At 44.5% G+C, this 23,526-nt stretch overlaps 1 protein-coding gene and 1 pseudogene across 1 annotated transcript in view; one reads left to right on the forward strand and one right to left on the reverse strand.

Annotated features, from left to right (window-relative positions):
- The window catches only part of LOC126959308 (dynamin-1-like), a 38,527-nt pseudogene extending 25,482 nt beyond the window's left edge, over positions 1-13,045 (reverse strand).
- The window catches only part of LOC126960021 (COMM domain-containing protein 4), a 130,959-nt gene that overhangs the window by 30,249 nt on the left and 77,184 nt on the right, over positions 1-23,526 (forward strand). The window lies entirely within an intron of this gene.

Below are 23,526 nucleotides of genomic sequence, written 5' to 3' on the forward strand. Positions count from 1 at the left end.
AGCCCTAGAGGAAGGAAACGGTCCCTAGAACTACTGGGGTGCAGGCAGGCATCTGGGTAGACATGCTTGAGAACCTTGAACCCCTACATTCCCTGAACCCTCCAGGTTAGAAGTATCCTGCACCCCATTAGTTGAAGAGAACAGCTTCCCACTGCCTAGAGACTCTACACAGTCCTCCTCTGAAGCAGACACCTCCAAGATCGCTTCAAGGTCTGCCACTGCCTGCCCCCATTGCGTCTATTCCAAAAACTAGGAACAAGTCTCAGCAGGCCCTGAGCAGGGCAGCATAGTTCTTGCTGTGAGACATGTGGCAGGTTGTATTTTCTAAAGAAGGCTGCAACAATATCTCTCATCCCAATTGCTTTGCTACGATGCAAACTTGTCATTCTCCTACGAAAAGATGAAATCTAATTTCTTTTTTCTTTCTTTTTTTTTGAGACAGAGCCTTGGAGCCTCGCTCTGTCACCCAGGCTGGAGTGCAATGGCACGATCTTGGCTCACTGCAACCTCTGCCTCCCAGACTCAAGCAATTCTCCTGCCTCAGCCTCCCAAGTAGCTGGGATTGCCGGTGGCTGCCACCACGCCTGGCTATTTTTTTTTTTTTTTTTTTTGTATTTTTCGTAGAGACGGGGTTTTCACCATGTTGGTCAGGCTGGTTTTGAACTCCTGACCTCAAGTGACCCGCCTGCCTCGGCCTCTCAAAGTGTTGGGATTACAGGTGTGAGCCACCGTGCCCGGCTGAAATCTAATTTTAATCCCCTTGAATCTGAGCTGGACTTTACTTGCTTTGACCAGTAGTGTTCAGAAGGGATGCTGTGTGATTCTCACAGCTGAGTCATAAAAGGTGATGAAACTTCTATCTTATTCCTGGGGACAGTTGCCTCTGTGGCATTGAGCTACTGTGTAAGAAGACAACCTACCCTGAGGCCACCATGCTGAAAGAAAGCAAAGCCACATGAACACTGAGTAAGCTGGTTGCTTTAGCAAGATCCTTCATACTGATAGTGAATGTGTACTTCTATCTTTCTCTTGTGAATGCAAACTATTTTTGCAATAGTCTCACACTAAGTGCCAAAGACTTGTTTTCGTTGAACGCATTCTCTTTATCATTCACGACCTGGTCCTAGGAATTTGTTAAATGCTCCTCATTTCTGTTACAATATAGTCTGCAGTCACCTTGATCATCTTGACATTCTATAGAACATAATCCTGGCCCATTATATTAATGACAGAATAATAATTGGACTTAGTTTTCAGGAAGGAGCAAGTATTCTGGCTTGAAATACTTCATGCTGAAGGATGAGAGATAAACCCTACAAAGTTCTGGAAGCCTGCCACGTCAGGGAGTATTTTAGAGGCCCAAAGATCTAAAGGTATGTTGAGACGTCCTATCTGAAGGAATATTTTACATTTCCTACCACTAAGAGAGAGGCACAGCACTTGCTGAGCTGCTTTGAATTCTTGAGGCAAAAGCAAAAACAAAAAGACACAACAAAACCAAACCAAAACTACCCTTGAGAGTAACGCTCTGATCCATTGTATCAGAAGACTATTGGCTTTGAGGAGGTCAGAGGAAGCATCTGAATAGCCTTGTAAACACTTAAGGCATCAATTTAGAAATGACACCTCGCATGGCTGGGTCATTGTCCTTGAGGATGCAGTATGTTTGCTGAACCAATGATCACCATATGCAATCACTGTGCTGTTTCCCCAGCATCTCGAATACACAGGAACGCTAATTAAAGGGTGCAAGTAGGATGGACTTAAACACACTCCCTTTGAGCCACTAGTGGAAATTATGTTTTTAATTCTTATAACTTCAGGCTCTTCCTGATGAAAAGCCTTGGTCTCAGGGTGTGTGGACAGAGGGAGACAGTAAGCGTTTCACTGCATCAATACAGTGTCACCTGAGGACTTGGGCATCTCCATGCTGTCAGATCAGCAGGCAAAATGGGCATGATTACACTGGCAGGGGTGACTGACTGATTATCTTGAAGAGTTGGAGTTGCTGCTACACAATGGGCCCAAGGAGGAAGATGTCTAGAACTTGGGGGATTCACTTGGGGACCCCTTAGTGTTTCTATGCCTGATGATAATAGCAGAGAAGCAAGTGAAGCAACCATGGCCTGACAAGGGCAAGGTAATCAAGGCTCAACCACTCAGAGATAAAGGTGCAGTCATTCACTGAGCAAGCAACGATGACTAGTGGAAGTGCTAGCCAAGGATTCGGGAAATCTAGAAGAGGTGGTGGAGCAGAGAGATGATGAGTATAGATTATAGCCTTGGGACCAGCTGTAGCAGTGAAGATTGTGACTTGTTCCACATATTCCTCTATTTTCAATCATTTTTGGAGATTGCAGCCAGCTACAACCCTGAAATGTCAGTAACAGAGCAAACTCAGGGTGGGCATGAGAGGATCTGCTGAGAGCAAGGAGTGAACACAGTAGTCACTACTGACACCCTGCCCACGGACCACCTGTTAGTTCCCCTGTAGCTTGCAAACATGTCCATACACACTGACATCTTCATACCACGAGTGCCGTAACTCTGCTTCTCTGCTGAGGCCCTTCCCAGCCCGTAGTGAGAGTAGCCTGGAAGTGCTGAGGGCATAGTGACCCCAAGGTCAACCTTTAATCAATAAGGTTCAAGAGTTAGAAGATAAGCACTCCCAACTTCCCCATCCCTCAGTGAATTCCTCCTGAGGCATATTCTATATGGTTTCTCAGAGGCTCCCCAGTGGAAGTGAGCCCCAGTGGCTTAGGAAAATGGAACCTACTAATTAAGGTACCCCCTTTTAATTTTTCTCCTTTCTTCCTCTCCCTTTCCTCACTCCATCCCATGAAGTTCCTGAGATCACCAAATAAACTATCTGTAATCAAGTCTTTATCTCAGTCTGCGTTTTGGGGAACCCAAACAAAGATGTAAGTTTTCATCATAAGTTTGCCTGTCTACATTTATTTCTTATTTGCTACAAATATTAGTAATTTTCTTGACAAAAGTAATATGCTGTCAGTTGATAGGCCTAAATAATACATACTTGTGGTGATACCTGCAGTAAAAATGTGAAGAGCAATTTTTAAAAGTTATTTTCACTAGCTTATGAAAAATAAAGAAATTGAACTTTGAAAAAAATGCAGCAGTACATCCTAACATCATATAAAGAGGAATATTTTCATAACTGTAGAAATGGTTGGCAGGCTGTCAACTATCCAGGGATTATTTTGAAATTGCTGTCATTGGCCAACTACTATGACCAATGAAATAAACATTTTCACGATGCAGGCAAAATAAACATCAAAAGTCAAATTTAATAGGTGTACGTTTTCCTTTAAAAGTTGTTGAACTATCTAGGATACTCAGCCCTTTATTTTTCATTTTACAGCAGAGTTTTTACATATGCAAATACACATACACACATTTGCATTCAGACATACATGCACGTATCTTTTTGTATTTTAAATATTTTCAAAGTGTAGCTCTATAGACTTATGCATTTTAACTTTGGTAATGGATGCAGTATTCCGTTTGGAATCCAGCTTTTGAAGAAATTCATGCTGAGGGCAAGTATATAGTAATTCTTTATCTCTTGCATATTAGGAAACCCTTCAGGAGGGATATTACTAAGACAAATTTAGAAAGACCTCCACATTCAGAGACAAAAATGTCAGTGGCATACTGAGAAAGCCAGTGAGTGGTCAAAAATCAGGAATAAACAAGCTTTGCTCATTTGAACTTATATAAATATTTGTTGAATACATCCTGTTTGTTTTCACTTTTGATGGGATATTAGTTTGTGAAACCAAATGATATCCAGATTCTTTCTTCCCATAGGCTTATGAATACCCAAATATGGCATATTTGCCTCCATATTACAGGCTTCGTTGAACATCAGTTGTTTCTCTCTACCTTTCTCCATTTCAATCATGTGATTCTAGTGTGAACTTCTAATTATGGACCCCTGATCTCTCTGTTTCAGTCATAGGGCAGGAATGTTGTTAATTACCATGCATCAAGCACTGTCTTTCATAGAGGCTATGAAAGCTAAACCAATCAGAGGCCTTCCCCAGAATTCTGAAGTGGAGTTCCATAGGGAGGAAGAGCTTTCTATTCTAGTGATGATGTCTGGAAGCAGCCATGTACCTCCACCACATGGAGAAGGCTAGTATGAAAGAATGAAGTCGAATTGTACAGACACATGATACAAAGTGCCAAGTCCCCAGTTCTAGAGCTGGAGAATCCCACTGGCCAAATCTGTGCCCCCTGTCTTCTGGGGCTTGGTCCTTCTCTCCTCCCACTTTCTGGGAGTGCCTCTTGTATCTCTCCCTTCGTTCCTCTGTGGTGCTCAAAGTAAGCCAACGTGGGTTCCCACTGTTTACAAACAAGGGCTCTGATAAATGTGCTGCATTTACTTTTGTTATTTTATCAAATAGTTATAAACTCAACTGCTTAATCTGCTGCTTTTCCTTTTTGATATCTCAGTAATTGATTTCTAAGGAATAAACGGTATCTTGCTGGAATTGTTTTCACCTGTTGCTCTTTCACCCAGCCTCACCCAGCTCAGATATTGACTAAAGCTGTTCAACTCAGCTGACCTGGCTACGGAGTACAGAGGTAGGTGGGCACCATGGCTTGGGTGCAAAAGAGACCTTAGTGTCCCAAATTGTAATGTTTGGTTACCAATGCCTAAATGCTATCTATATTTTGGGACTGCATGATCAATTCCCAGGATACCCTCACCTTTTTACCCCAATGATAAAAACCAGAGATCTCAACAAAATAGCTCTTATCTACCATGCTGCAGACAGACTGACAATTCTTTTTTTCTTTCTTTTTTTTTTTTTGGAGACACAGTCTCACTCTGTTGCCTAGGCTGGAGTGCAGTGGTGTGATCTCGGCTCACTGCAACCTCCACCTCCTGGGCTCAAGCGATTCTTCCACCTCATGCTCGTGATTAGCTAGGATTACAGGCGCACACCACCGTGCCCATTTCATTTTTGCCTTTTGTATTGTTTGTAGAGATGGGGTTTCACTATGTTGCCCAGGCTGGTCTTTGGTTCCTGGGCTCAAGCAATCTGCTCACCTCAGCCTCCCAAAGTGCTGGGATTACAGGCATGAGCCACTGTGCCTAGCCAACAATTCTTACAACTATTTTTTGTTACAATTCTGAAGACCTGCTTCAATGTTGGTTTTAGGGTTTTGTTTTGTTTTATATTTTGCTGAGTACTTGCTTTGTTTTTAATCATTTTAGAGCCATTTTGAGGATGCATAAACTTCAACTGTTCTTTAATTGTCAATTTCTCCAAATTAGGCTGGGCGCAGTGCCTCACGCCTATAATCCCAACTCTTTGGGAGGCCTAGGCGGGTGGATCACCTGAGGTCAGGAGTTCAAGACCAGTCTGACCAATATGGTGAAACCCCATTTCTACTAAAAATACAAAAATTAGCTGGCGTGGTGGCGTGTGCCTGTAGTCCCAGCTACTCGGGAGGCTGAAACAGGAGAATTGCTTTAATTTGGGAGACAAAGGTTGCAGTGAGCTGAGATCGTGCCACTACACTCCAGCCTGGGTGACAGAGCCAGACTCCGTCCCATTAAAAAAAAAAAAATTCCAAATTTTAGGTTTAAAAGAGGCAGTATCTGATTGGCCTCGCTTGGGTCATGTGGCCACCTTCGCTAGAAGATGTGCAGGGCACACCCAAAAATGTTATCCACTGGGGAGTGTAATTCTCTCTAAGGAAAGTCAGATGCTGTTGGTAAGAGGAATGGATGCTAAGCAGTAAAATAACCACAAATGCCCACTACAGGGAGCATATGAGTATTTTCACCAGAGCTAAGCAGAACATAATTGGATAGTAACTGCTTCCTAAAACACCACATTCACCTGCCATATACAAACAGTTGAGACTACTTCTCTTGAACTTCCCACTTTCATTTTTCACTTCATTTAGCCTCAGGCAGGATTCCTGGTTTCTTTTTCCCTCCCTTATTTATTACAACAAAAAAAGACCACATTTTCTTTTTTCTTTCTTTCTTTTTTTTTTTTTTTTTTGTTTTTTGAGACGGAGTCTTGTTCTGTCACCCAGGCTGGAGTGCAGTGGCACAATCTCAGGTCACTGCAACCTCTGCCTCCCAGGTTCAAGCAATTGTCCTGCCTCAGCCTCCCAAGTAGCTGGGATTACAGGCACCTGCCACCACGCCTGGCTAACTTTTTTGTATTTTTAGTAGAGACGGGGTTTCACCATGTTGGTCAGGTTGGTTTTGAACTCCTGACCTCGTGATCCACCCTCCTCGGCCTCCCAAAGTGCTGGGATTACAGATGTGAGTTACCATGCCTAACCAAAAACGGCCACATTTTCTAAAAATTTCAGAAGAAAATCTTCCTTTAAAATATTAATAGATTTATCTTGTCCAATGTGGAAAGCTATGCATTATATACTGTTAAGTAATAATAATCAAGCAGCAGAATAGTATGAAATCTCATTTTGGTAATTAAAAAAAAATTTTTTTTTTAATTTTTTAGAGACAGGGACTTGTTAATGTTGCCCAAGCTGGAGTGCAGTGGCTACTCACAGACATGACCATACCACACTACAGTCTCAAACTCCTGGCCTCAAGAAATCCTCCTGCCTCAGGCTCCCAAGTAGCTGGATAAAAGATTTTGAAATACAAATATAACTGAATATGTACCAAAAAGTCTTCCTAGGTATGCACCAAACACATAATGATGGTTTGGTAAGCAGAAAAATGGCCCCTCAAATATGTCCACATCTTAATCTCTAGAATCTTATTATTTTTTTTTTTTTTGAGACAGAGTCTCGCTCTGTCACCCAGGCAGTGCAGTGGCACGATCTGCACTCACTGCAAGCTCCGCCTCCCGGGTTCACGCCATTCTCCTACCTCAGCCTCCCGTGTAGCTGGGACTACAGGCACCCGCCACCGTGCCCAGCTAATTTTTATATTTTTAGTAGAGATGGGGTTTCACCGTGTTAGCCAGGATGGTCTCAATCTCCTGACCTCGTGATCCACCCATCTTGGCCTCCCAAAGTGCTGGGATTACAGGCGTGAGCCACTGCGCCTGGCCAATCTCTAGAATCTTTAAATATGTTACCTTATATGACAAAAGGAACTTTGTGGATACGGTTAAATTAAGATCTTGGGATGGGAAGCTTAGCCTAGATTATTCAGGTGGGCCCAATGTAATGACAGGGGTCTTTAGAAGTGAAAGAGGGTGGCAGAAGAGTCATTTCAGAATGATATAGTAGGAGAAAGATTCTACCACCATTGCCAGGTTTGCAGATGGAAAGAAGCCACAATCCAAGGAATGCAGGCAGCCTTAGAGGCTAGAAAAGGCAAGGAAATAGATTCTCCCTTAGAGTTCCAGAAAGGAACTCATCCCTGCCAGCATTTTGATTTTCATCCAGCGAGATCCATTTCAGATTTCTGACCTCTAGGACTAGATAATCAATTTGTCGTGTGTATTGTTTTTTTAAGCCACTAAGTTTGTGATAATTTGTTACAGCACCCAATGGAAAATGGATGCAAGTGGTTGCTCCTGAGAAGTGGGCTTTTTGGGGGCAGGGATGTAGGAGGAGAGATCAATGTATATTAATACTTCCAAGCTGGGCATTTTTGCAAGAATATATTATTTGTAAGTTAGACACTAGTATATATATTTTTGATTATACTATACAAATAAGTTAACAACATATTTTCAGAAGGGTTTACTGAATTTGCTGAAATTATCAGTTTCCCTAAAAGAGATTTGCTACTTAATGTTCATAGATATTTTTAAACAAATATAGATTTGTATTAAGAAATGTCTCAGGCCGGGTGCGGTGGCTCACGCCTGTAATCCCAGCACTTTGGGAGGCTGAGGCAGGTGGATCACGAGGTCAGGAGATCGAGACCATCCTGGTCAGCATGGTGAAACTCTGTCTCTACTAAAAATACAAAAAATTAGCTGGGCATGGTGGCACACGCCTGTAGTCCCAGGCACTCAGGAGGCTGAGGCAGAAGGATCACTTGAGCCCGGGAGATGGAGGTTGCAGTGAGCCGAGATTGCACCACTGCACTCCAGTCTGGCGACAGAGCGAGACTCCGTCTCAAAAAAAAAAAGAAAAAGAAATGTCTCTAGCTGTGTGGACGTGTATATGTATCTGTATGCGTGTGTCTGCATGTATACACACCGTATTTATTTATTTGACCAAGATGAATGCACGTGTTCATTTGTGATCATTAAGGGAGCATTTTGCTAGGGCAGCAAGCTCAAAACAAATCACCTGTTGCCTCTGACAGCTGAAAGCCAGATGATGCTGAGGATGGCTGGAGAGGTCAGCTGTGACTCTTTTGCTGAACTGTTGGACAAGAGTAGGCTTGAAGTTGATAACCTCTATTCCTCTCCTGGGCAGTGCTTCTCAAACTTCAAAGGGCATAGGAATCACCTGGAAATCTTGTCAAATGCAAATTCACTTCAGCTGGGCTGGGTGAGATTGCCAGTCCATACGTCTAACAAAGTCCCAGGTAAGCCGATGCTGCTGGCCCACTGACCACCCCCTGGGTAACAAAGCTCTATGGCAGTGGTCTTTACACTTTGCTGCATAATAGAACCACCGGGAGCACTTTCAAAAATCCCTTGCCCATGCAATACCCCATACCAATTAAATCAGAAAATCAGAATCCTTGGGAGTGGACTCCAGGCCCCCAGGTAATTCTAATGTGCGGCTGAGTTTGAGAACCAGAGGTCAAGCACAGAGATTCTCAAACTGGAGTTTGAATCGGGATCACTTAGAGGGGTGCTGGGCATCACCCTCGAAGTTTCTGATTCAGGAGTTCTAGGGTGGAGTCCAGAGGTTCATGATATTAGAGACAGAGGGAGAGGAAGACGAAGTTGGGTGCAAGAAAGAGAGAGAGGTGGTGGAATGAGCAAGAGAAGGAAAAAGGGAGAGGGGAGGAAAAAGGACAGGTTCCTAGAAGAAATAAGACAAATATTCACATAAACAGGAAACAAGATTAACTATGACACAAAGCCAAGAGAAAGAATCCAAATATTCTGGGGGAGAAGACTTCCAGCAGAGGTGATGAGAGGTGCTCCCAGGGGTGTGGAACTGATGACCAAGAAAAGGGACTGGGTTTAAGGAACGCTTTATGAAGAGGATCTCCAAGGGTTGGCACTCAAACAACAGCTGGGATGTTGTCACACAGAGATGGGACAAGGCTATTCCAAGCCAAAAGTTCAGGAGCAAGGGCCGGACATGGTGGCTCACACCTGTAATTCCAGCACTTTGGAAGGCCAAGGTGGGTGGATCACCTGAGGTCAGGAGTTCCAGACCAGCCTGGACATGTTCTCTACTAAAAATACAAAAGTTAGCCGGGCATGGTGGCATGTGCCTGTTGTCCCAGCTACTCATATTCAGGAGGCTGAGGCAGAAGAATTGCTTGAACCTGGGAGGTGGAGGTTGTAGTGAGCCAAGATAGAGTCATTGCACTCCAGCCTGGGGGATGCAGCAAGACACTGTCTCAAAAAAAAAAAAAAAAAATTCAGTAGCAAAAGGTGAATACTCGAAAACATAGGCTGTGTTCAAGAAACAGCAAGATCTGGTCTAGAATGGAGTGGGGATAGAGCATGGGGGGCCGGGGGCAGGAGCAGGCTGCAGGGGAGATCTGGGCCAGGTCCCATAGGGCCGCAGACTCCAAGCAGAACATGGAGGTCATGCTTAATTTAGTAGACAATGGGAAGCTCATGAAGGTTTTTAAGCAGGAGCACCCTATCACTCAGGAAGGAGTGAAAGAGCTACAATGAAGGGGCAGAGGCTGAGGCTGTTTGGTAGCAGCTGCAAGAATTCAGGTGAGAAACACCAAGTGCCTGGATTAGGGCTGGGTATGGAGGTAAAATGTCCTTAGGAAACATTCACAGATAGAGATAAGCTCTGCCACTTAAACTGTTAACATAGGTCTGATCTTCATTAGAATTAGAAGATACATGAATTGTGAGTGCCTAGAAGTTCCTGCTAGATGAACATTAAACAACTACAGTCTAACCAGTTCTGGAAACATCCCGAGCTGGGTGAATGTGTCCAAAGGTCCCAAGCTGGACAATTAGAATAGAGGTCAAGCAGCCTTATGTCGAGTACATGTTTAAGAAGGAATGAAGACAAGTGCACAGACTCCTGTGAGCAATCATGAGGAAGGTCAGGGGCATTTGTTAAACAAAGACCAACAAAGACAATCTCAGAGGCAGAAGTCGGGGACAGACAAACCCATGCACCTGGGATGGTCCCCAGTGGGCCCCATCTTGGGTGCCCAGTGAAAGATGAAAGGCACAGAGGCCCTGCCGCAAGCCAGGTGGGAAGAGCTGTAATCACCTCTGACGCCTGCTGAGACCTGAAACTCTGCTCTGTGCCTCCCCAACCAAATAATAACCTGAGGCTTCTCCTCAGCCCTCCACCACTCTCTCCTCCACAGTATCTGACTGCAGATCCAAAGTTCATGACAAACTGGTCACCTCCACTAGGAAGGAAGCAAAGACAGCTGTAAAATAGGATGAAAGTTTGCTTATTTTAATAGGAAGAATAAAATTAAAAGTTTTTTTTTTCGGGGCCAAAGAAAATCAAGTACTTTGCTTCAAGCAAAACTGGGATCTCTATGCAGAAAGAGACAGGTCTGAGTTTGACTCCTGGCTCCATCACTTAACAGCCGTATGAGCTTCCTGAACTTGCATTTCCTATCTGTGAAATGACAATGCCAGCCACTCACAGGCTTCTTAGTGAGACAGGCATGAAGGTGCCCAGGGCAGGGCTGGGTCACTGCGGGCCTTCGGCATCAGTCCCTTTTGCCAGAGGGCAGCTCTACTCATTCTCCCAGTCCCTGGCAGTTGTCACAGTCTCTGCCCTAAACCCCCTTCAGTTTCCTTCTCTTCTCTTCTCTCTTCTGAATCCTCCAGGCCAGATGCTCTGGAGTTAGCCACTGTCTTAATTCCATCTGCATCCCCTCCTTCCAACACCCAGTAGGAACTGTCACTTAAAATCATACATGTGACAGGCCGGGTGCAGTGGCTCACGCCTGTAATCCTAGCACTTTGAGAGGCCGAAGCAGGAGGATCATGAGGTCAGGAGACTGAGACCATCCTGGCCAACATGGTGAAACCCTATCTCTACTAAAAATACAAAAAATTAGCCGGGCGTGGTGGCACACGTCTGTAGTCCCAGCCACTTGGGAGGCTGAGATAGGGGAATCACTTGAACCCAGGAGGCAGAGGTTGCAGTGAGCTGAGATCATGCCACTGCAGTCCAGTCTGGCAACAGAGCAAGACTCTGTCTCAAAAAAAAAAATCATGCATGTGACAAAATGCTTAAAACATGGGCTATGTCTTCAGACACATGCATTCAAATCTTGGTTTTGCCTGGTACAAAGACAGCGATCTTAAGGGATCTCTGGTGATAATCCTGCTTATCTTCCAGGGTGGTGAAGATTACATGAGTTTTCCGTATTAAATGCCAAGCATATTTCCTGGCTTGCAGAAAGAGCTTGGGAAATGCTAGCCATTGTGACTTTCAGTTCTTTCTCACATGTGTCCCATCTGGGGCTGACCACCATCACTGCACACCTTCCCAGCTTCCCGGCTGCTCTCCTGTCCCTACCTCTCACTACCCTAATCAAACCTACATCCTGTTGCCACACTCCGCTTCCTCCCATGCCCCTTGGGCCCTAGTTCAAGAACCGGCTGAGGCCAACGACATTCAGTCCAAACCCTCACCCACCCTTCCCCTAAACTCTACTTCCTACCACTTCCTAAAAACACACTTGCCACTCCAATCAGCCAGCTCTCCTGTCACCCAAAGGTATAAACTACCTTGGCTCTGCCCTTCCCAGCCTCTGCTCAGCACAGCTCCTCTCAGCTGCTTGCTCCTTGCCCTATGCCTTTCCAAATTCTACTCCCTTCTACAACCTCCTGCTTTGGTGTCACCTCCTCCAGGAAGCCTTCTCTGACCTGACCTCTCCACTCCACGCTACCTTCTCTGAACTTCTGTAGTTCTCATCAGCACAAAGACAGCTATATCCTATGAACCCTGAGACAACTCTACTGGCACAGGTTCATCTAAAGTAAATATTTGGTGATCAAGTGAGTCCAGTTTAAAACGGAAAACCAGGAGGGAGACAGGGCAGTTAAACAGCAGGTCGGGATCCCAACACTTATTAGTAACATTGGAGACAAATAGAGTAACTATTGCAAAGAGCTCAAGTTTCCAATTACTATTTTAAGAGCCCAGGATGACTTCATACCACAGAAAGTCTCTAGTCATTAGCTGGGTTACTTGTCATTTATGTTGGTTTCATAAAAATAATCACTTTGAAAACATCAGATTGTTTTCTCTAATTCCAGGAACTATTTGGATGTTTCTTGCACAACCAAGTGAAGGTGACAGAGTGTGGTTTGCAGGGGTCTCCAGCTCCTCCCTGTGTAACTTCCATCAGCTTTCCAACCTCTCCAAATATAAGTAAAAACTGTGCTTACTATGCAAATGCAGCTCTAAGCCCCTCCTACACCACAGTTCTGGAGCTGACACTACACACAGTGAGGACACTAAAAGGCTGATGAGTACACTGACTGCCTACAGACAGAACAAAGGGATGGCGCTGTCCCCCACTCTGTCTTGGACACCACCTTCTCCTCTGAAACAACACACTCCTCCACCTTGGAAGGGTGCTCCCATCCTCTCCCTATGAGGTTGTATATCTCACCACTGTCCCGAAGGGTCTGGGTCAAGTCTTCCACCAGGGCTGCTGCCTCCTCACTGTTTTCAGGCCAATGCTCTTGCAGCCAAGCCTGAATTTCCTTGGCAGCACAGTCAACATCTGCTCCTTGGTGTGTACCTCTGGCCTCAGCCAGTGATGACAGAGCTCTCAGAGGTGGCCGAGTACATCCTGCAGTCCCCTGGTTGCCTCCGCCTGGGGGCTGCCCTTGCCGGCACTCTGGGGAAAGGGCTCAGACTGAGGGCTATCCTCCTGCAGTACAGCTACCTGCACCCAGGAGTCATCCTCCAGGATCATTATGGTGACCTCCTCCTCTTGTCTTTCTTCCTCTTTGACAGAGCAGAAGCATCGCCATCTTGGGCAAGCCTATTCTAAATCCAATCAAAAACCTAAATCCAAAGGGCATCAGCCTAATGGCTAAGGTCAGCATGACCATAAGCCACAAACTAACATCTCTCACCAGAAACATTCAAAACTCCTTCCCAACCAGAGACATGCTAGTCCTGAGACAACCCACCTCTTGCCGGAAAGATGTCAGCCCCAAGATAACCTCCCTTCTGCCCAGAGACGTTCCAAACCTGCCAAAACTTCTGCCCCACACAGAAACATTCCAAGCTTGTGATAAGCACCCTCACCCTAAAACCAATATATACTCTTAGTCTGGAAGAGAAAGGGCTCCTGACTGAAATTGGCCAGAAGCCCCTCTCAGGTTTTATCTAAAGTAAACCTGTCTTTAACTGTCTAGCCGTAGTTCATGTTTTTTTTTTTTTTTTTTTAATCTTTCTTTAACTCTTACACTCTTGAGGCACCTGGACCAAGGGGCTCAGCGGAGTGGTCACTTTCGATATCTCTGTGGCCATCATCCAAGGTCCTGGGGTAATCACTTAGGCTTCAAGCCTTGAACCTCAGTCTTCTCCAGCCAGGCTCTGGGGTAAGACGCCTCCCTCCTCAAATCGCAACAAGTAGTCCTGCTGAGAAACAAAAAAGAGAAACATAATCACTAAGTAGACTTTCCTAAAGCAATCTAACTCACAAGAGCCCAGGTCAGACCACCAGGTGGTCCTTACATATGCAAACCAACAGATGCTTCCTGTTGCTCTTAAAGGAAAAATGACTTATTCCTGAAAACATCTCTCTCTGTGGTAAGAGAAGTTAAGAAGTATTACAAGTGGCCAGGCGCAGTGGCTCACGCCTGTAATCGCAGCACTTTGTGGGGGCTGAGATGGGTAGATCATGAGGTCAGGAGTTCGATACCAGCCTGGCCAACATGGCCAAACCCTGTCTCTACTAAAAATACAAAAATTAGCCGGGTGTGGTGGCATGCGCCTATAGTCCCAGCTACTCAGGAGGCTAAGGCAAGAGAATCACTTGAACCTGGGAGGTGGAGGTTCCAGTGAGCCAAGACCACGCCACTGCACTCCAGCCTGGGCAACAGAGCAAGACTCAGTCTCAAAAAGAAAAAAAAAAAAAGTATCACAAGCACAAAAAATACAGCATTGTTCCTTCCAAAACACCAGAGAATGAGTATCAGAAATGCAAAGTCCCCAGAAAAACCCATGACTGAAATACTGAGGACTCTCCTAAGTCAGCTCTGACTTGCACTGTGTGACCTTGACCTAACATACAACTTAGTCACTCAATCTCAGTGACCACTGAATAAAGAGAGATAATAACACTCATCTTTTTATTCTTACGGGGGCATCTTAAGGATTAGCAGTGGATCAGATATCAAAGCACTTTGAGCTTCATTGGAAGAAAGGCAATATCTCGACTGCATTATTACCATACTTCATGAAGATTAAGACATGCTCATATATCTCCAATCCAGTCTTGGCCCCTCAGTAATTTATCTTAAAAATGTTAGATATAAATTCCAAATTTATCTTCAAAGAATCAATATGTCAGTATGTTCAATTCTTTGCCTTCTACTTTTAAACTTAACTTCCTTGCAAAGCAATCTTTTTTGCCTATTCCACCCTGACTCATTCAGATTACCTGCTACCTGCTCCACCCTGACTCATTCTCCACCCTGCATAACCATTTTTTTCCGGCCAAAGCACTCACCCTGTCACTCTCTTTAAATTAGCCAATTGGAATTAGTTTAGCCTGTGCGGTCTAACCCTAGCCAATAGGGGAACAACACAGCAGCAAGGGCCATGTGTGTCAGGGATAAGAACCCCTTCCCCTCCCTGGTCCAAGTGTGTGCTCACCATTGCTCCATCTGTAAGGGCGCACCCTTCTATAGAAGTAACTTGCCTTGCTGAAAATTCAAAAGAAAATTTTATATTAGAGTGCTATTTCTTTTGCGGCACCAAAACTTTATATATAACAACAACAAAAACCCATCTTTGCAAAAAGAAATTTATTTGCAAGGACACAAAACCACAACATCATTTCTAATTCCAAAAAATTGAGTCCTTAAGAATCCACCAGCAGGGGAATGGCTAATAAACTACAGCACATCCGTATAGTAGCACATATCAGAAACTGTGGTATAATAAAGGCTACCTTTGGGTGGTAATGACAGGGAAGGGGCTCAAAGGAGTCACCTGGGATGCTGGAAATTTTCGATATCTTGATTTGGCAATGGTTGCATAAGAGCAAACATGAAATTTAACATCTGTGCATTATACTATATGATTTTTTAATATTTTAAAAATTATGCTCACAAAGATTACTAATCACTAACGATTTAAGATAATCCTTCTGATATGAAAATAATGGATAAACGTCACTGGGCATGGTGGCTCACGCCTGTAATCTCAGTACTTTGGAAGGCTCAGGCGGGTGGATCACAAGGTCAGGAATTTGAGACCAGCCTGAACAACATGGTGAAACCCTGTCTCTACTAAAAATACACAAATTAGCTGGACGTGGTGGTGCACACCTCTAATCGCAGCTACTTAGAAGGCTGAGGCAGAAAAATTGCTTGAACTCAGAAGGCAGAGATTGAAGTGAACAGAGATTGCACACGGCACTCTAGCCTGGGAGACAGCCTGAGACTCTGTCTCAAAAAAAAAAAAAAAATTAATTAATTAATTAAATAATGGATAAACACAAAACCAGCAAGGCAGAAAAACCACAGACACAGTAAGTCCCCAATTCCCTTTAAAAATGAACTCATACACAGGAAAAAAGAACCAGATGGCAGTTAGAAAATATCGAGAGCAGTGGAATTGCAAACGACTTAAAAAAAATAATACGAAAGCAATACAAAATTATTTTTAGGCCAGGTACTGTGGTTCATGCCTGTAATACCAGCACTTTGGGAGGCTGAAGAGGAAGATGGCTTGAGGCCAGTGTTACAGGAAAGGGGTCCGGATCCAGATCCCAACAGCGAATTCTTGAATATCACACAAGAAAGAATTCAGGACAAGTCCACAGTGCAAAGTGAAACCAAGTTTATTAGGAAGGCAAAGGAATAAAAGAATGGCTACTCCATAGGCAGAGCAGTCCTGAGGGCTGCCAGTTGTCCATTTTTATGGTTATTTTTTGATGATACGCTAAACAAAGGGTGGATTATTCATGCCTCCCCTTTTCAGACCATATAAGGTAACTTCCTGACGTTGCCATGGCATTTGTAAACTGTCATGGCACTGGTAGGAATGTAGCAGTGAGGAGGACTAGAGGTCACTCTCGTCACCATTTTGGTTTTGGTGGATTTTGGCCGGCTTCTTTACTGCAACCTGTTTTACCAGCAAGGTCTTTATGACCCATATTTTGTGCTGACCTCCTATCTCATCCTGTGACTTAGAGTGCCTTAACCATCCGGGAATGCAGCCCAATAGGTTTCAGCCTCATTTTACCCAGCTCCTATTTAAGATGGAGTTGCTGTGGTTCACACCCCTTTGACATCAGGAGTTGAAGACTGGCCTGGGCAACAGCTTGAGACCCCGTCTCTACAAAAAGGAAAAAAAAAAAAAATTAAAAATTACTACATCATAAAGACTCAGATGACAATCCCCCTCAATAAAAAGGTGGGGGGAAAGTAGGAAAAAAAGCTTAAAAAGAAAGAAAGATAGAAAGAAAAAGCTATTGGGAAAACTGAAGCTCTCAACATGTATTTTACTCAAATGACTAGAAGAAAGAGTGGCATATGGTAAAAGAGAACCCTTCCTACTTGGGAGCCTGGGAAAACTGTGCCCGGTTAGCTAAGTTGCCGTTTGACTTGGGGCATCACACGTCCCTTCTGAACCTCAGTTTCCCCATCTGTAAAACGCGTAGGCTGCGCGGGATGTCGTCGAATGTCCCTTCCCGTCCAAAGTCTGCGCTTCCAGGTAGGAGAGGCAAGGAGAGCTCCACCAAGGAGAAGCGTCCGGGATGGTTCGCGGAGCGCAGCCGGGCGCCTAAATTGAGGCTGCCCGGGCCCACGGGACACGAAGGGCGACCCAGATGCCCCAGCCCAAGCAGGGCTGCCGGCAGCTGGCTCCAGGCCCGCTATTCCCTTGCCTCGGTCTACTGCCCGGGGTCCGCGCGGCTCCAGACCTGCATCTCCAGGTCACCTCTCGGGATACCAGGTCCTGCGGTGGCGGCTGCTCTACGTGCAAAAGTGCCCCCGGCCTTTTTGATGATATGCTAAACAATCGACCCGGCCCCTTGCACTCTGGCTCAAGCCCGTGGAGCACGGAGAGTCCTGGGCGGGACAGGTCCGCCCACCGCCGCGCTCATTGGCTGCCGAGAACGGCCCTGGGAATTCTGCCTTTCTATTGGCGGAGACAGCACCCAAAGCCGGAGGGCGGGAAGGAGTCTGGGCCCAACGCATTGTGGGAGACGTAGTCCGCCCGGAGACGAACCGGACCAAGGTCCCCTGAGCAGGGTTGCAGTTGATAGCCTGGGCAGTGCCCGCAGGCCAGAGGCAGGAAAATCCGCAGACTGGCCGTCAGGACCCCAGTGTTGGCCAGAGCTGTGACCTGAGACAAACCGTTTCACTTCTCTAAGTCCTCTGTGTATTTGTCTATAAAAACTGAAAGGTGGATGGACGGATTTGAAGGTCGTTTTCAGCTACGAACCCGTGGCAAGGATTATTGTTAGGCGCCCCCGACCAGCGAGAGAGGACCCTGGGCAGGAAGGGAATCCATGCAGGAAAAATCCCTCATCGCCCAAGACTGGCGCCTGTTTCCCAGTTTGCAGCTGTACACATGCACCCGGCCTTGGTACACCGCTTTGTTTTCGCACGTGGTATACCTGTGTTCGGAGAAAAGCTCTGCCCGCCTCCTCTGCCGTGGAACTCCCATTCTTTCAGCTCCTCCTTGGTGGAGCCTGCCCTGTCATCACCTCCCTAGGCAGAGACACTGCTCCAGCACACCTGTTGGACGTCTTTTAAATTTTATTTTAAAAAATTATATATATATATATATATATACACACACACACGCACATAGAGAGAGGGAGAGAGCGCGCGCGAGAGAGAGACAAGATCTCTCTATTTTTATATATATATATATCTATAGATAGATGGATGGATAGATAAATAGATAGATAAATAGATAGATTTACCTCTCTCCTTGAATTCCTTGCTTGAGCCCAGGGTCTCCTCGAACTCCTGGGCCCAAGCAATCCTCCCTCTTCAGGCTCCCAAAATGCTGGGATTACAGGTGTGAGCCACTGCACCCGACTGACTCTCCATTTTAGTACTGACCACCATGTTGCTTACCTGTCATTCTCAGCATGGGGGAACGGAGGGTGCCAGGGACTGGGAGGATGGCCTGTATCTTGGTGTTCCTAGGGCTGGCGCTGTTGAAGAAATGGTTGCCCGAACCCTGCTTGAAAACAGGTGAGAAACTGCCTAGAAACTCAAGTGGAAAATCTCAGAATGGAGAGAGGCACCCTTAATGGCCTGTGATGGAATAGTTGTATATTTTGCACAGAGCAATTACTGGAGGCACATGCAGTGAAATAACTGCCTTTTTTTTTTTTTTTTTTTTTTTTTTTTTGAGACAGTGTCTTGCTCTGTCTCCCAGGTTAGACTGCAGTGGCACAATCTCCGGTCACTGCAACCTCCACCTCCTGGGTTCAAGTGATTCCTCTGCCTCAACCTCCTGAGTAGATGGGATTACAGGCCTGCACCACCACGCCCAGCTAATTTAGTAGAGACAGGGTTGCACCATGTTGGCCAGGCTGGTTTCAAACTCCTGACCTCAAGTGATCTGCCCATCTTGGTCTCCCAAATTGCTGGGAGGCATGAGTCACCATGCCCAGTCCTTTTCCCATTTTAATTGGATTTATTTGTAAGAGCTCTTTGTATATTAAGAAAATTATCTCTTTGACACAATAGTTGCTACTATTTCTCAGTTTGCTTTTTGTTTTCTGTTATAGAAATTTGAAGTTTTTATGCAATCAATTTGTTAACCTTGTCTTTTTATAGCGTCTGAGTTTTGTGTTAGAAAATCCTCTATACCACTCCAAAGAAGTGAAATTCACCTGTTTTTCACTAACTAACCTCTTTAATCCAAATACAGAGATGCAAAGTGAGGTTTAGCTAGTGAATCTTATCCAGTACCCTGGTAGTATCTTTATCAGTCCAGACTGACCACATGCAAACAGCACCACCTCCATGCCAGCCTGAGAAGTCTGCACTAAGCCCCTGGATGCAGAACTCCAGGCCACAACCCCACCAGTGATATTTGGGGGATGACATTGTGTTAACAAAGATGAGTTTCCCCACATGTCCATCCTTACCAGGAATGGAAATTTACACAAAAGAGAAAAGATGCAGGGGAGGGTGGGGATGCACAGCTGGAACTTTCCAGCAGCCCAAGAGTTCATTTACCTCTCTGTTCCTAACCCATGTCGACCCTTGACCGCAAGAACTGGCACTAGCTTGTCACTGAAGGGTCCTAGAGAAGCCGTCTCCTCTGTGTCTGATTCTGGGAGGTTAGTTCTTGCCAGTGTTAAGGACCTATCCTACATGAGACAGAGAGGAAGTCACACTTAAGATCAATATATGGCATAATGATCCCACTGAGAAGGGCCCTGGTAGCCAAGGCAGTACGCTAAGGCCAGCCTGCCACAGTGAGGCAAGCCTGGAAACAAAGCCAAGTTCAAGGTTGCTCCCCCAAGAGATTCCTTTCTCTGTTGGCCAAACCACAGGGGTGAGAGAGGCTCAGTTCCACCAGGAAGCATTCTTGGTTAAAAGCTTGAGAACTAATCTGGCTAACTTAAGTAAAAGAGACCTATTGAAAGACTGTCAGGGAACTGACAGAATAGAAGGAAGCTGATGGATCAGGCTTGAGAACAGTTAAGAACCGAGAAACAAAGAGGAAGGCCCCAAGAACCACAACAACAGTCTCTTAACAGAAACGGTTCAGCCTGCCCACCCCATGACCTCTGGTGGTATTGCAGCCATCTGTGTTTCCCCGCCCTTCTCACCCAAATGTCCACATACAAGGAAAGAGCATTTGGTTGGCTGAGTCTAAGTCACATACACACTCCCTGGCTGCAGCAGGGCGAGAGAGGATCCGATCTGGATCCTAGCTTTTCTTACTAAGACCCCACACAAAGGCAGATTCTCCACTCTGGAGACTGAAGGTCTATTAGGCAGAAACAGTGTCACTACTTGTTTTTAGACTCTGAGCAGGAAGGGACTTCACCCCAAAGAATGCTATGCCTAAGGCATCTGGGGGCCCTTACCTCATCTAGAGTTGATGAAAAATGGTGTGTGTGGGGACCGGCAGAACTGCTTTTCCTAACAGTTCTTTCCATAACAGTTTTGATTGGAAGTTTAGTCCATTAACGTTCAAGGTTATTATTGATCTGTAAGGACTTACTCTTGCCATTTTGCTATTTGTTTTCTGGTGGTTGTGGTCTTCTCTTTCTTCTTTCCTTCCTTCCTGTCTTTCTTCTTGTGAAGGTGATTTTCTCTGGTGGTATGATTTAATTTGTTGCTTTTTTGTGTGTGTATTAATTGAGTGTGTGTGTTTTTTTTTATTTGAGGTTCCCACAAGGCTTGCAATACTATCTTATTGCCCAGTGTTTTAAACTGATAACTTTACACTGCTTGCATAAAGGAACAAAGAAATAAACAAGCAAAAAGAAAACTAACCAAAACTCTACACTTTAAATTTGTCCCTCTGCTTTTTAACTTTTTGTTGTTTCTCATTGTACTGTGTCTTGAAAAGTTGTTGTAGTTATTATTTTTGTTTGGTTCATCTTTTAGTTTTTGTTGTTGTTTTTTTGAGACAGAGCCTCACTCTGTCAGCTAGGCTGGAGTGCAGTAGTGCCATCTCGGTTCGCTGCAACCTCCACCTCCTGGGTTCAAGTGATTCTCCTGCCTCAGCCTCCCAGGTAGGTGAGACTACAGGCACATGACACAACGCCCAGCTAATTTTTTTTTTTTTTTTTTTTTTTTTTTTTTTGTATTTTTAGTAGAGATAGGGTTTCACTGTATTAGCCAAGATGGTCTCAATCACCTGACCTCGTGATCTGCCCGCCTTGGCCTCCCAAAGTGCTGGGATTACTGGCGTGAGCCACTGTGCCCGGCCTCATCTTTTAGTCTTTCTACTTAAGATAAGAGTTGTTTGCACACCACAATTACAGTGTTATAATACTCCGTGTTTTTCCGTGTACTTACTATTACTAGTGAGTTTTGTACCTTCAGATAATGTCTTATTGCTCATTAATGTCCTTTTGTTTCTGATTGAAGACTTCCCTTTAGCATTTCTTGTAGGATTGGTCTGCTGTTGGTGAAATCCCTCAGCTTTTGTTTGTCTGGGAAAGTCTTTATTTCTCCTTCATGTTTGAAGGATATTTTCACTGTATATATTATTCTAGGGTATAAGGTTTTTTTTCCTTCAGCCCATCACATATATCATGGCACTCTCTCTTGGTCTGTAAGGTTTCCACTGAAAGTCTGCTGCCAGATGTATTGGAGCTCCATTGTATGTTATTTGTTCCTTTTCTCTTACTGCTTTAGGATCCTTTCTTTATCCTTGACCTTTGGAAGTTTGAATATTAAATGCCTTCAGGTAGTTTTCTTTGGGTTAAATCTGCTTGGTGTCCTATAATGTTCTTGTACTTGAATATTTATTCTCTGTTATTATCCCTTTGAATAAACTTTCTACCTCTATTTCTCTACTTCCTCTTTAAGGCCAAGAACTCTTGGCTTTGCCCGTTGAGACTACTTCTAGATCTTGTGAGTGTGTTTCATTCTTTTAAATTTTTTTGTCTCCTCTAATTGTATATTTTCAAATAGTTTGTCTTCAAGCTCACTAATTTTTTCTTCTGCTTGATCAATTCCACTATTAAGAGACTCTGATGCATTATTTATTATGTCAATTGCATTTTTCATCTCCAGAATTTCTGCTTGATTCTTTTTAATTATTTCAATCTCATTGTTAAATTTATCTGATAGAATTCCAAATTCTTTTTCTGTATTATCTTTAATTTCTTTGAGTTTCCCTGTAACCACTATTTTGAATTCTCTGTCTGGAAGGTCACATATCTCTGTTTTTCTATGATTGGTCCCTGGTGCTTTAATTAGTTTGTTTGGTGAGGTCATGTTTTCCTGGATGGTCTTGATGTTTGTGGATATTCAATGCCTGAGCATTGAAGAGTTAGGTATTTATTGTAGTCTTCTCAGTCTAGCAGTGCATTACCCTCCTGGCTTTGCTATGTGCCAATACACATGGAGTATTCCAAGGCAGAGAGGCTCTCTCAAGCCTCAGTGTTCAAGGTGTTTACTGGAACTTCATCACAGAGGCATGCTTGATTGTCCACGTGGATCTTCTCAGTTTTCAGTTTCCAGTCCTTCCAGGGGTGACCTAAAGTCTGGACTTTAAATCTCCTAGTAGGTATTCCTGACCTGGCTAGACCCCACCCTAAATCTCATTATTAGACTATCCGTTATGACCCAAGAGCCCCAGGCAAAGATACTCCTGTCAGGCATTACACATTGAAGATTACCTCCCAGGAGTCTAGGACAAAGGACAGTCCTCTTTTTGGTCAAGGTTAATTTTTATTTGAAACTGTATAACATGCCATCACTCTGTTATCCTTTCTGTTTTATCTTCAAAATAACCCTAATTGGTGGGTAAGGATGTTTATTATTATAAACAAGATCTCAAGAGGGAAGACGCTTGGGCAAGGTTGCGCAGTCGATCCTGGACTCATGGTACAAGACTCTTTCCACTCTCTGAGAGCCCCGAGTCCTGAGAAGAAGATGGAAACAAGGTGTGTATATGCGTGTGTGTGTGCACGTGTGTGTGTGCACATGTGTGTTTGTGTGTGTAAATGTATATTTAATGAGTATGTGTGGATATGTGTATGTCTCTGTGTGTTTGTGTTTATATGTGGATGTTTGTGTGTCTATAAGTATTGTTATATATGTGTGTATCTGTTCAGTGGTGCACATCTGGAATGCCAGCTACTCAGGAGGCAGATGAAGGAGGATCACTTGAGCCTAGGAGTTTGAGAGAGAGAAAATTTCAATGATCTTCTTGCAATTAGAAGAAGAAACCTGGGGTTGGACATAAAAAGACATAAAGCACCGCATAAAGAGGCAGAGAAATGTCTAATGAAAAACAAGTGATCAAGAATTAAGTAGTTCATCTATAAAGAAATATAGCACTTGGCCGGGCGCGGTGGCTCAAGCCTATAATCCCAGCACTTTGGGAGGCCGAGACGGGTGGATCACAAGGTCAGGAGATCGAGACCATCCTGGCGAACACGGCGAAACCCCGTCTCTACTAAAAAGTACAAAAAAACTAGCCGGGCGAGGTGGTGGGCGCCTGTAGTCCCAGCTATTTGGGAGGCTGAGGCAGGAGAATGGCGTAGACCCGGGA

Source organism: Macaca thibetana, chromosome 7 (assembly GCF_024542745.1).
Source record: "Macaca thibetana thibetana isolate TM-01 chromosome 7, ASM2454274v1, whole genome shotgun sequence".
Taxonomy (NCBI): Eukaryota; Metazoa; Chordata; class Mammalia; order Primates; family Cercopithecidae; genus Macaca; species Macaca thibetana.